This window comes from Chelonoidis abingdonii, chromosome 1 (assembly GCF_003597395.2).
Source record: "Chelonoidis abingdonii isolate Lonesome George chromosome 1, CheloAbing_2.0, whole genome shotgun sequence".
Classification (NCBI taxonomy): Eukaryota; Metazoa; Chordata; order Testudines; family Testudinidae; genus Chelonoidis; species Chelonoidis abingdonii.
Window position 1 is genome coordinate 100,191,943 of NC_133769.1, and position 14,260 is coordinate 100,206,202.

Below are 14,260 nucleotides of genomic sequence, written 5' to 3' on the forward strand. Positions count from 1 at the left end.
TTCGTCTTCTTCTCACCCCCCCCCCCCCCCCGATCCCTCTTAATTCTCCAGTTCCTGTTCACAGGCCCTTTGGGGGCCAGGAGGGGCAGAGGGGGCTCAGATATCAGCTTTCTTTCCTGCAGGAGCCTGTGTAGCAACAGAGCAAGGGTGGGGGGACACTTCTGGGTCCACTTCTCCTCCCCCAAATGCATTCCCTGGGCAGAAGATTGGGGCGGGGGTTGCACATCTGCAGGAGTTTAAAGTCTGTCTGTGCTGGCGGGAGGAGGGCGGTGGGGGGACAGCTAGGGGGCGGGCATGGGTAGACTGCAAGGATAGGGGAGATAGGGAGAGAATGCCCTCGGGGGGAATGGGGAGATTAAGGGGTGGATGAGAATGGGAAAAGGAGACTGCCTGGGAGTGGAGAGGAAGGGGGAAAAGGGGAGACCGGACTGGAAGACTGGAGGAGAGGAGAGAGGTAGTGAAAGGGAGGTAGACTGTGGGGAGAGTGCTAGAAGGGAAGGTTTGGAGTTGGCAGCGCACGCCTGTAGGTAAGGCAGTGAGATGGAGGGGGAAGATGTGTGCGGGGACAGGCAGGGGAGCGGAAGGGCAGGAGGCAGGAGAGGCTGGGAGGCAGGCAGCTACGGGGGGCTGGACAGCTATTTTATCCTAATTGCTCTGCCTGTCCCTCCTGCTTGGGTATTTTTGGCGTGGGGAAGGGAGGAGGCAGCTAAAGATAGGGGTCTCCCCATCTACCCCCCAAGGTGGCGTCTGCCTGCCTGTGGGGATGCTGCGGGGTCTGGAGGAGAGGAGCAGGCTGGGTCTCCTCCCCAAACTGTCTGGCTCTGCCTTTGTTTGTGTCTCAGGCCTATGAGGACAGGAAGAGGCCGTGAGGCTGGGAAACAATGGCTCATTCTCCTGCAGTCGGTAGCTGCAGAGCAGCGATAGGGATGCGGGCGGGCGGCCAGCAGGCAGGCACTGCCTTTGACTGCCTCTCTGGTGGGCGGACACGGGCTGCGGTAGGGGGAAGGAGGGCTGAACGAACAGCTGCCCTGGGGCCTTGTGCAAAGCTGCACCGAACCCAGCCACCCCCAAGGGGCACCCCCAAACCAGACAGAGTTCTGGGAGGGCCAAACAGCTCGTTATGACATACAGGGCCAGTGGGTGGTGCCCAAGAAAGTGCCTCAAGCGGGGCCGTAGCACATGGTGCCCCTTTCCCTGCACCTGCAGAAGGTGGGAAATGTAGCGAGAGGTGGGAGAGGGAGCTCTCCTATGGGAACGGACTCAACAGGACTGTCTGTAAGGGGATGATAGAGCCTTTTCCCCAAACTATGTGCCCCCTAGTGCTGTTAAGAAGACCATTCCAGTCTGTGTAGACTCAGAGCTGATGACTCCACTCCCCTTGAGCTCTCCTGCACGCAACATCTACTGAGCGTGCCCCTGGCTGGAGCCATAGGCAAGTGTCCGCTGTTCTCTTCTGCTGAGCAGTGGCTCAGGTTCTTCTCCCTCCGACACAGCCTGGTCGGACTGCCCCCTGGGGAGGGCAGGGGGGTGGATGGCACGGTACATTCTCTTAACACCCAGTCCTGGGGACTCCTCTCCCCATGTGCACCCTAACCCCGACTTGTGGCAGAGTCTCTCCCAGAATCCTGCTCAGCATTTCCTTCTGGGCCTCACTGGGGTCCCCCGAGCTGGGCTGTGCCAGGTCAGATCCCAGAGGCCTTAGCTGGAATGGCCTAAATGGCCCCCGCCCTGGCAGGAGTGCGCACCATATGTCCTTGGCAGCTCCCTTCAGGGCCTGACCTCATGAGGTTAAAAGGGTGCAGGGCTAATGCCTGAGCCTGGAGAGAGGTTTGTAGACTTTGTGCGGGGGGGACCCCTCTCCACTCCTCCATGAGGTCTCTGACTGTGAGGCTGAATGCCTGCCAAAGCGCCTCTTGTTTACTTAGCTGGGAGCTGACACATCCAAGGTCTCTGCTGATTCCAGTTTCCCACGTGCAGCTTGCTGCTGCATTCCTGGAGAGAGTGGGAAGGGGTGGAGAGAGGAATGCAAGGGGGCTTTGATCAGGGACCAACCCATTTGCTTCCTACACCAGACAGCAGGGAGTAGCACCACTCGCCCTGGGGATGGCACAGAGCACTGTGGGAGAGGGGATAGTACCTGTGGAGTGGTACCCTGGACCTGCGGAGCTGGGGGGCTCAACTGAGCCCTGCCTTATGATCTGAAGTTACTACAGCAAGGTGGGTTGGGCTGTGCTTGCTCCTTCCCACTCAGGGCTAGTGCTCTGCACTGCCATGTGAGAGACCCAGATCTCAGTCCAACTCTTGGGGTCCTGGAACTCCTGTGGGCATTCGGCCTGGTGCCCAGGGAATTAACATATCGGGAGACCCAGGTTCCACCCAGTCTTGTGTCTTGCTCCCCAGGGCTGGATCATGCTGTGGGGGCCCAGGCTAGTCTCACTCTGTAGTGGCTTGGCAGGGGCTGGGAAAAGCTGTGTGGGCCAGTACCTTCAGGGACAACGCTCCATGCAGGAGACCCAGCTTCTGGTCCCAGCCCTGAATCCTTTGCCTGCGCCACAGTGCAGCGAGCCAAGGGTTAAAAGTTTTGGTCTGCGAGAGCCAAGGACAATCCAGCTCCAGTTTGGCAGCAGGAGGAAACGAGCCCCTCCCTTGAGGGCACCCTCTGCAGCTCTCCAGGCCCTGCCGTGCACGCCCTCCTCGGCAGCTGCCAGGCCTGGCGCTGGCCCGGACGCCTTTGGTTTTGGGAGGGAACACCACAGAGCTTTTAAAAATAAGCCTGGGAGCAAATGAGGCTCTTTGGAGTCGACTCTGGCCCTGGGGCTGGAGAGGAGCCTTGCGCTTTTGTGCTCCACGCTCTCTTTCACTACGCGTCAGCAACCTCCGTTCCTAAGGCGGAGCACCCAAGCGAGGCTCGGGGCATGCTGCCCCCAGGGCTAGGGACAGCCCTGGCCACATGCACTGGTGTAGGGCCCCCCTTCTGCTCAAGGTCGCTGGGGGTGACAGACGGGCTGGGAGAGCCTGGGGTGACCTCCTTTCTCCCTGCATCTGCCTCACGTAGGCACTTTTACACTGAGACATGCTCTGTGTCGAGAATAAGGGGCTTAGTCTCCCTCTGAAGCAGCCACGGGAAATGCAGAGACTGAAGTCGGGGCAGCCAACAGCCCTCCCCTAGGAGGCCATGCACACAGAATACAGGGACTTGTTTAACTCTGAAGGGGGGTGGGGGAGGCCAGGCTCTTCCTGTTTACGTAACTAACAGACCCCCGCCCCCAAAGAGAGGGAGCCAGGGGAGGAGAGTTCACAGTTCTTGGTCTGTCAGTATGTCTGTGGCTAGAAAGACAGACTGGAGCTTGCATCCCTGGGGTAGGGCTGCAGTCCTGCGCTGCTGAGACTGGGCTTTGATTTGTAAGGCCATGAACCTGACTGTGCCAGGGAGTCTGGGGTTAGATTGCCCAGGGCTGAGCATAGATCCTACTGGGGCAGGGAAGCTGGGGTTAGTTTCCCAGGGGCTGTGGCATAGATCTCACTGCACCAGAGACTGGGGTTAGTTTCCCAGGGGCTGTGGCATAGATCTCACTGCACCAGAGACTGGGGTTAGTTTCCCAGGGGCTGTGGCATAGATCTCACTGCACCAGAGACTGGGGTTAGTTTCCCAGGGGCTGTGGCATAGATCTCACTGCACCAGAGACTGGGGTTAGATTCCCAGGGGCTAAGCATAAATCCTCCCCATGAGGGGAATTTGGGGTTAGATTCTTGGGAGCTAAGGCATAACTGCTGCCACACCGGGGGCTGGGGCTTTGTTTTGTTTGTCTGTGCTGAATGCTATCTTGTCTCTGTTCTTGGCTAGTGTTGGTCTCTGTGGGATGGCCTGGGGGGGTGGATAGATTGGCTCGGGACACAAGAATCAGAAGTGTTGGGAATGGTCAGGAATGTGGGAGAAGAATATTTAAAGGAACTGTACAAATAACAGCGAGTTAGCAATGGGGACACCAAAGCTGAGCCTTTGCGGCCGAGAGAAGAGCTTCAAGAACCCCTGCATTATCTAGGGTCACTTCCCAAGGGCCAGCTGGGAGGGGCCTGGGAAGATGGACGTAAGGGGTGAAATCACTGGTTTATCCCCTTGAAAGATCTAAGCTCCAATTCTGGCTTATGTCAGGAGTGTAATGAGTTTGATGGGTCTCAGTCTAGGGCTCCACAAGTTGCCACACAGTCCTCTGGAGGGGCCTAGAGATAGCAAGGGATGCTGGCCAGGACTGGGTGAGCGTGCACATGCCGAGCCCAAGGCTGGAATAACAAGGGGCTCTGCAGGTCAGGAGTGAGAGGCACTGGTAGACTCTTGCACAACACTAGCCTGCACTTTCTGGCCCTGGCTTTCATGAGCAATCCAAATTCTTCCCTTCGAAGATCAAAGGCTATTGCACCAGCCATTGCTTGCCACAGCCTTTCCCCTTTTTGCCTACAGCTCCATGAACTCCCCATGCCACTTAGCAGCAAGCCAGCCAACATCCCTGCGGGACACCCCCTCCTCCCGTCCTGTCTGAGTGCATAGCAGAGTGAGGGTGACACCACCCTGTGGCTCAGTGGTGGCAGTGCAGATGTTTATTGTGTAGGCTCCCTTTGATCTCTTCAGAGAGAGCAGACTGGGGTCCGCCCCATGGCTAATTGCAGACAGCGCCTTACATCCTAGGCAGGAGATTTGGCTTCTTTGTCATGGATAGTTTGAGCTCTGGCACAATGTCATGGATAGTTTGAGCTCTGGCACAAAGAGGGCAGGTCGCTCTCCCCTTTGTGCCTTTCCGTGTGTGCCATAGCGGAGTCTTGATACTCCTGCCCTCCCCTGAAGCTGCATCTCCCATCTCTCTAGGGTGATGTGCAAAAACATAGCCCATGCTACAGGGAGGTGGGGGATGGGGGTCACATGGGTGAGAGTTCAGTTGGGGAGTCAGCAAGGTACATTTGAGAGGGTTGGGCAGCTTTGAGAGAGTGGACAGGTGCCTGCTCCTTCCTCTTCTCCTGTAGCAGCACAGCAGGGCTAGGTGTGTCTCTGACGTGGGTTTACCAGCCTCACTGCTCAGACCTTGGGCTTGCAGCCCTATACTCTTGAGGGAAACATGCTCTAGGTTGTAATGGGCATGTATCCCGTCCTCTTCTGGAAGGGCTGCCTGACCTGCTCAGGTGCTGTGATCAGGTCACCCTCTAGTGGCTGCAACTTGTGGCAGCTATAGCCTCTGCTGTGACTACAGTTAACAGATACTGTCCTGCTAGACACCTGTGTGTCCTGGGAGCAGGACATCAGGAGCAGTGTCTCCTCTTCAGATCACAAGACCAGGGGATAACTGTGGGATCTTCAGTGGCCCCACGTGTACATTTAGCAAGATACATTTCCCAGCTGCAGAACTTATATGAGCAATTTCCTCTTTCAGCAAATTGAATTTTTTTTTGTTAACACCGTGACACTCGAGCAAGATTTGGGTGCATTTATACGAGGGCTTTGTGCAACCGGTGGTTCCAGGTCCACCACCAATCTCAAAACGGCACCAGCGGGTCATGAACTTGTCTTGAGTGGCCACAAGCAGGAGTTTGCATTAGAGGGACTGACAAAAACTTTGGGAGCCAGACCTCCAAAAGCTGAGAACTGACACACCATGAGGAGGGTGAGTTACCGGTTATCTTCTCTATTCGTACTTGCACCTCCATTGGGGCTCAGATCTCAGCTATTAAGTTAGGCTGAGGCTTGAGCTGTACTCAGATGAAACTCCACCAAATAAAACCTAGCTATCTTCAGGCAGTGGTGTCAGTTGCTCAGTGCTCTTCCCTCACACTAGGTATTGACCCAGTGCCCGAGCAGAGCCTTGAAATGGGGAGATGCTATTCTGCTGCAGGTGCTGTATTTCAGCCAAGATGGAAAGCTGACACTCTGCCTGCTGAAGTCAAGGGGAAGAAGGAAGGCACTGTGCCTTGGAAAAAATATTTACAGGCCTGAATGTAAGGCCTAAAGACACTAGAAGTGATGGGACTTAGCTTGAGTGGAGGCCTGAGGGACCAAAACAACTGAAAGGTGTTGGTGGCTGGGTGGAGTTCAGGAAGACCAAGGAGAAATGAAAGCAGAGGTGCTGCGCTGCCCTACTGTGTTGTAAGGAGGTGCTCGAGACCAGAGAGTTTTGTAACACACACTTATTAATCAAATCTATCAGAATATATTCTTTCTTCACCTCTAGTTTGCCTGCCTGTTATGAGCTGGGCATATCACCTCTTGTACTCTGTCTTACCTTCAGTTTGCAGGCTGGAGACCTGACTTGACCTTCCTGCAGTCCCACTCTGCTGCTGCTGCTGCTGTGAGCAAGAGGCTGTACCCTCCTAAAAGGTCCAGAGATTACATCGGAGGCCACCCACCATCCAGCAATGAGCTAGAGAGCCAAGGCTGATTTCTCTGTGTATGGACTAGTGACCACAGTGTATCCCTCTCATTCATCCTCCCAGTGTGGCTTTCAGACTCCCTCCCTCTGGATATGGGTCAGATATGTGCCTTTCTCCCATTCATTCTACATGGATTGGCTGCAGACACCAGAGAACCCTATTCCGAGAGATAGGCCTTTCTTAGTTCCCATGGAGGAGAGATAGGAGCCAGCTTCTGTAGAACATCCCTTTTCATCTGTAGCTAATGGACCAGATCCTCAGCTGGTGTGAATCAGAGTAGCTCCATTGAAATCAATGATAGGAAACCTATCTAAAGTTGTTGGACTAGTAATGATATTCCTGTATCTATTAGGAGGGTTACGGGCATCAGAGTTTAGGTTGGGGAACCTTAGCTGTGAATGTTCTCAAAGATTTGTATTTTGTAACTACAATGTTCTATGGCGATATTATTTTAATGGCATTAATATTCATTTACCCACAACCTTAAATCTATCTCAAAGTTGTTTTCTGGGGGGAGAAATTACAAACTACATTTGTATGTCTGTCTTTCCATAATGTTGCGTACCACTGCCTGGAACATCCGGTTTGCGCAAGTTGATGTGGCCATGTTACCCTCTGGTGGCTGTCGCCTGCAACAGAAGACTACTACTACACAAGCATGAATGTTTGAGGGGATACTGCTTGTAGTAGGGATTACAAACCCCACACAGACCAGCACCTTCCCTGTTTATAGGCAACCAGGCTGACCATACCTCAGCACAGCTGCCAGAACCGCCATTTATGGAGACAAGCACCCTCAGCTAGGACCAATAAGGAGAACAAGCCCAGCTATAAAAGGAGGAGAACTGAACAAGGAAGGAAGGCAGAAAGGAAAGACTGGGACGATAGTGTGGAAGCAGCCCCATGTCAGGCTATCTCCAGGGAGCCAATAGGGAGGTGGATTGCAAACCCTGGAATTGAAGGTCGGATTGATTTGTTTTATGTTAAGTTGATTGACTGGGCTGATTTGACCTGTCTAGAGGAAAGCTGGTTAGATGAAAGTTGGGCTATAAAAAGGAACTGTACACAGAACAGTTGACAATGCTACTATGTTAATAATGTGTGGAAATGTCATCTTTGATCTGTTGCAGTCTGCAGTTAGCGTGCAATCTGGATTTGTGCTACATTCTACGGGCTTGATTTGCTGTCACTTTGCTTGTTATGCAGTTGTGTGTGTGTGTGTGTGTGTGTATGTATATTGTTTTAATGGCATTAATATATATATAATGAGAGATTCTGTAGCCCAGTGGTCAGGGCACCCCCATAGGAGACCTGGCATCCAGTGCCCCTACTCCAATCATTCTCTTAATAGTTATCCACAGTCAGGGGTGAAAGTAACTTAAAGGACTTACCAGTACTCTAGAGTCCTGAGCAGAGGTCGTGGCCTCAACTGGAAGAGGTGGGCCCTTTAACTACCTGGGCTCTTTAAATCGCTGCTGGAGCCCTACTGCCACTGTTCCGGGGTGCTGGCAGCGGGGCTTGGGCAGCGCTTTCAAGGGCCTGGGGCTCCGGCCGCTGTGGGGAGCCTCAGGCCCTTTAAAGCACTGCCCGAGCCCCGCTGCCGGAGCCCCAGGGTAGCCCGGGGCTCCCCGCACCGAGCCCTTTAAATCACCCCTGGAGCCCTGCTGCTGCTGCTAACCCAGGGCTCTGGCAGCGGGGCTTGGGAGGTGATTTAAAGGGCCTGGGGCTCCGGCCATTGCAGGAAGTCCCGGGCCCTTTAAATCGCCAGCCTGGGGAAGCCAGTCCAGTCCGGCTCAGCATACTGGCTCTTGCTGGTACACCATACCATACCGTAACGGCTTACTTTCACCTCTGTCCACAGTGCAACAGCTTCACCAGGACTCACTGAGGGAACCCTTACATCAGAATATCCCATAGCTCTGGGTAGAGCCCACACCTGAGAGACGAGAGACTCATGATCAAACCCTTACCCCCTCCCTCCATCAGGCAGAGAGGGAACTTGGGTCTTCCCCATCCCAGATGAGTGCTCTACCCAATAGGCTAAAAGTTATAAAGTGGGCATTGGCTCACTTCCTTCTCTCGCCGTTTTGCATGGAGCAAGGCAGGCACTTAACCCATTCCTGCAAGGAACAGCTTAGGTGCCTACACCACCTGACTCCAGGTGGCAGGTTCCCACTTGTGGACTGTGAGTGAGGCATCTCCCCACAGCCTGGATTTAGGTGCCTATCTCCAAGAGAGGGTTGGGGCTTAGCACCTCCCGGCTCCTCGGCATCTCCTGTTGGCTAGCTTGGGCAGCTCCCCACCTAACATGCTGACTATTTTGTGGATCACATTCTAGGCACCTGTCTCTCCCCATTCATTGTAGAAGAAACCTGATGTCTAACTCAGGCTTTGTGGATTGCAGTGTTGTTCCTTGAATTTTCTAGATGACTAAAAGTCAGGCGCCGCCATGCTCAGCGCTGCAGCGGCTGTTCCTTTGTGGATCTGGGCCTTAAGTTCGTTCGGGTCTGTAAAGTACTATTTATGCAGTACCCCCATGAGGTGGTACGATTAGCCTCCTTTCACACCAGGAGAACTGAGGCGTGGAGGTTTAGGCCAAAATGGTCGTGCCAATTAATTTTGGGTGCCCAATTTGAAATGCCTAGGGCCTGATTATTCAGGGCCAGGCCCGCCGATGGGGAGGGGGCAATTGCTCAGGGGCCCTCGGCTGCTGCTGTGGTAGCGGCAGCCAGGAGCCCCAGGCCCTTTTAAATTTCCTGGGTGGGCCACAGGGCTCTTAGGCGTGTGCAACTGCTCGGGGCCCGGGCCCCACACTTTGAGGGGCCCTGTGGGCTGGCGCTAGGTTGGTCCCAGAAGTGATGGATTCGTCACTTCCACCCCGGGCCCTGCCCCCCGAAGGATGACCCTGGTCCTGGGGCCCGGAATTCCTGTCAGTGGGCCTGTTTAGGGTACTTAGCATGTAAAGCACTTTATTCAGAGAGGAACTCCCATTGACTTCTGTGAATGCCCAGCACTTCTGCACATCAGACCCAGGTGTCCCAAGTTGGGTGCCCAGAAAATGAGGAACACACAGCAGCTTCCTGGAAAAATGTTAGTTATGGGACTCACCCTATGTCCCACAGGAATTCAGAGGCAAAAGCAGGGAAATAATCCACATCCCAGGGTGTCACTCAGCTGCCTTAGCCATGAGACTATCCTGCCTCTTCCTGCAGCCCCTGCCTCATTCAATGCACACCTTCCAACCCACACAGCAAATGAGGCAGGGCTCCTATAGACAACAGCCTCCTTCACTACACAGCCCTGATTCATGCCTGGAGCACCATCCATCCTGTGCACTGAATGAGGCAGGGCTCCTAAGGAAAAAACAGTATGTGATCACGTAATTAAAGATTGTTTCATAATGCATAACACACAAAGGGGCCAAATGAAGGTTTCATGGACATCTTCAATTCTGCTATTTCCTAGTGGAGGAGTGCTGGACTTTGCAACCTTCAGGTTCTTTTCCCAGAATGTTTTGGATATAACTTCCTAATTTTGTAACAAAATCTTACAAAAATTTAAAAGCAAAAAATTTCAGGACATGGAACCATACTGACGCTGCACACAGGTCATCTGCGGGGGTGAGTTCTTTAGATCCACAGCACAGTCTTCTTCCACGTGAGCTAATGGAGTAACTAGTAGCGGTGGACAGCTGTTATCTTCTACATGGACCTACCACTAGAAGAGCAGGACGTAGGTGACAACTCACCACCCACTGCGGGCACCACTCATCAGCTCCTCCTCTGCCCCCAGCGCCTCCCACTTGCTGCTGATCTGCTGTTCGGCAGCAGGCAGAAGGCACTGTCTGGGAAGGGGGAGGAGCAGCGGCAGAAAGAGGTGGAGTGAGGGTGGGGCCTGCTTCGGGGAGGGGGCAGAATGGGGCAGGAAGAGGCGGGGTGGGGTGGGGCTCTGGGGGAAGGAGTGGAGTAGAATGGGGGTCAAGCATCCCTGGGGAAATGAGAAAGTCGGTGCCTGTGAGCGTGGAGACAAACACTTTGCCAGTTGTTTTCACAGATGTTTGCTGGACAGCAGAGAATCCTGAGATTTGGGAATGCTAGGTTCTATTCCAGGTTTTGTAGTGAAGTTTTCTCTAGTGGTTACAGACCTTCCCCCCGCCACCTCTCCCTGTCCCCTTCAGCTCCTATCTCCTTCTCCCCAGCTTCTGCCCCGTCTTCTCCTCTTCTGCAACCCCCAATTTGTTCCCCCAGTTCCTTCTCCTTTCCCTCCCCCTTCTGCCCTTCTAGGGTCCTGCTTCTAACCCTTCCCTCCTGCCAACCTGACCACCCTCTACTTCTTCCCTTCCGTACTGCCTGGGAGCACTGAGTGCATAGGGGAGATAGTCTCTCTGCTTTCAGTTCTACCACAGCAGTCCCTGGCAGCTAGGAGGAGTTCTTTCAAGAAAAGTCCTGCTCAGCCCCAGGATGGATGGAACATTGCTTAGTTGCTCTGTGATGATTGTGCCTGTGCCTGTGCAATTCTGTCACATGTAGGAGATATGAGTGGATGGAGCATGCTCCATTGCCCTGTGTGGATGGCTCATGTGCAGTTCACTGGTCATGGGAAAGCTGTGAGGCAATGGAGCACACTCCGTGAGGATGGAATCCTCAGAGAGTTTAGCTGGTAAAACTGAAGTGTCTACTGAGCATGTGCGAACTGAGATTTTTCAGATGCTGATAAATTGGCCAAACGTGGCAGAGTTTTCATAGGGACAATGAAAGGCGCATCTCACATACCAGAACAACTCTTCGGTAAATTTCAAGTTTTTGTTCCAAAGCATGGAGGGGCTAGAGCTTCTCATCCAAATGGATGTAAGAATTTTTTTTTTAATATGGCAAAACAATGTCTTTCCCCCTGACTTCATTTTGGAAATGGCTGGACTGTTTTGGCTGAAACTTTCCCAGAAAATTTGGCTGAATGCATACACCCCAGTGTGGAAAATTTTCACCCCAAATGGTTAAAGTTTGGTAAAGTTATGAGTAAGGCTAAGCTTTTGTCATGGATAATTTTATTAAAAGTCGGTCACAGAACCTTGTGACCTGTCTCTGACTTTTACTAAAAACATCCCTGACAAAATGGGGAGCCCAGCTACGGGGTCCCACACTGCCTGGAGAGGTTGGGCAGCTGCAGGGGCTGCTCCCCCCACATGTGGGGGGTTGGAGTTCCAGAGTTCCTTGGCTTGGAGCTCAGGGTAACTCGCCATCTGTGTCAGCAGGAGCTATGAAGGACCCTGTTGTGGACGAGAGCTGTAGCCTCTGTTGCCTGTGGTGGCCGAGCACTGTGAGCGGTGGGCCCACCATCTGTAGCATTGCCTGTGGCGGCTGGGAACTCTGGGGGGCCTGCAGCCATCGGGAGCTGCAGGGTCACCCTGCTGCAGCAGGCGGCAGGGAGACCCTGCCGCTTCCGGCCTAACAGGACTGAATCCACAGTGGGTACAGGAAGTCACGGATTCCGTCACTTCCACAACCTCAGTGAAAAAACCGTAGCCTTAGTTATGAGCAATTGAAAATCGGGTCTTACAATGGAAAGTGTCAGAATGGAGAGAGGTAAATAGTGGTGTCCCCCAGGGATCTGTACTGGGCCCAGTCCTATTTAACATAATTCATAAATGATCTGGAAAAAGGGGTAAACAGTGAGGTGGCAAAATTTGCAGATGATACAAAACTACTCTAGATAGTTAAGTCCCAGGCAGACAGTGAAGCCACCCACCCGTACGGCACCACTCACCTGTAGGGCGCCTACTTTCCCCTCTTCCAGGTGGGTGCTTGTCCATCCCCTGCCTCTTCCCGCCCCTGGACTGCCCTTGCCCTGCCCCCATTCCACCTCCTTCTCCCAATTCCCTGCCCCTGCCCTGCCTCTTCTCAGCCTCCTCCCCTCTACGCGCTGTGTACCCATTCCTCCCCCCTCCCTCCTGGAAAGCGCTAAACGCAGTCAAACAGCTGTTAGGCAGCGGGACTCACTGGAGTGGGGGAGGAGCGGGGATGTGACGAGCTGGAGAGGGGGAGAAGGAGGCAAGGAGGGGGGAGCTTGGCTGCAATTTTTCCCCATGGGTGCTCCAGCCCTGGAGCACCCAAGGGATCAGTGCTTCCCTCCTGCTCACCTCCTTACCTGAGTATCGAGACAAATGGCGTCCTGATCATACATTGACCAGGATGCGGGACAATGGGTTAAATATTGGGACAGTCCTGATTTTATTGGGACCTTTCGTCACTTGGACTAATCAGTTTGGAATGGTAGTGTCTGACACGCACATTGTGCGGTGTAAATGGCTGCCTGAGGTCCATGACATCCCCCTCAGAAAATCTTTTCATTAAACAGAGAGAGAGAGGCTGACTCTGGCTGGTTCCAGCAGAGTAATTAGCAGCAAGAACTGTCTTTGCATAAGTCAGTCTCAGTTCAGAGCAGCCAGCACTGCTGGTACTTGCTTCTGATTGTTCATGTGCCACTGGCAAATTGATTCCTCTGACTTGAGGCAGCGGAGTGACACCAGCATTGAATGCTGACTGGAGATTACAGGTTAAGTTCTCCCACCTAACAGTGCAGTAGCCAGGCGGTGACTGTCTCTGGGAAGACTGATGTTTGACCCCACTGAGTGAGAATGAGTTAGAGACAAGTTAACTCTTCCTGCATTACCAGAGCTTGGTGGCTGCAGTGCAAATATTGTGTTCTTTTACAGCATGAGAAATAAATCAGGACTCTCAGCATTTCCAGCAGCACGGAGGGCAGACATTGCTGCCAAGTCTGGTGAGCAGAGGAATATTTAAGAACATGCGCAATAAATCAAGTCTTACAAAAGGAGCATTTGACTTAATTGTTTTATCTCATCCTCAGGTCTGCGATGTGCTTGACCTTGAAAATAATGCAGCACCAAAGGCAAAGAAAGGGCTTGTTTGCTAGCGGCTAAGCCCTCTCTTCCCAAGACCAGCCTACATAGCCGAGCTGGGGAGCTGCATGGCGACAAACAGAGGAATGCTTCCCTCGGCAAGACAGAGAACCAGAGTCAAACCCAACAGCTGCTGCTACAGCCTAAATGCTGGGGGAGGCCTCACACCCTCTTCCTTGGAAGAGGATCCAGATAGCTGCAGCTTCTCTGGCCTTGCTCCCACTCACTCTTTGCAGGGCACTGCATGGAGGATGCACCTCCTCCTTTGCCACTCCATCCATGGGAACAGCCTGTGTGGGGCCTTCTGATCTCATGAAAGAGGAGCCAAGGTTCCCTTGCACCTTTTCTCCTACTTTGTGCCTCTGTGGAAAAATAGCATATTTCCTCCCTATTATGGGCTAGATCACTAGTCCTCGGTCCATTCCATTTCCCTGCTCCAGCAGAACAAGGGAAGCAGAAAGCTGTAGTTGCAGGGTGTCATAAACAGATAGCTAAGGGTTAATGTTTCTTTTACCTGTAAAGGGTTAACAAAGGGAACCAAACACCTGACCAGAGGACCAATCAGGAAACTGGATTTTTCAAAGTCAGGGAGGGAATTTTTGGACTCTGGGTCTTTTGTTTGTCTCTCAGCTATAGAAGCTTCTTCTCTATCGGCTTATCTTCTGTTTCTGGAACATTTTGTTTTTAAAAGGTAAACAGTTTGAAAAAAACAATAATAGGCTTTATGTTGTTTTGGTTACTTTAATAGTGGAACTTGCTGAATGTTTCAAATTGAATATCTTTTTTGAATCAGACTGTTATTCCTATTTCTTATAAGCAATAGCCCTGTATTTGTCATCTTGATGCAGAGTTTATATTCTTATGTCTTTTTCTTTCTTTTTCTTTTTATATAAAGTTTCTTTGTAAGACTTGTTTGACGGTTTTCTC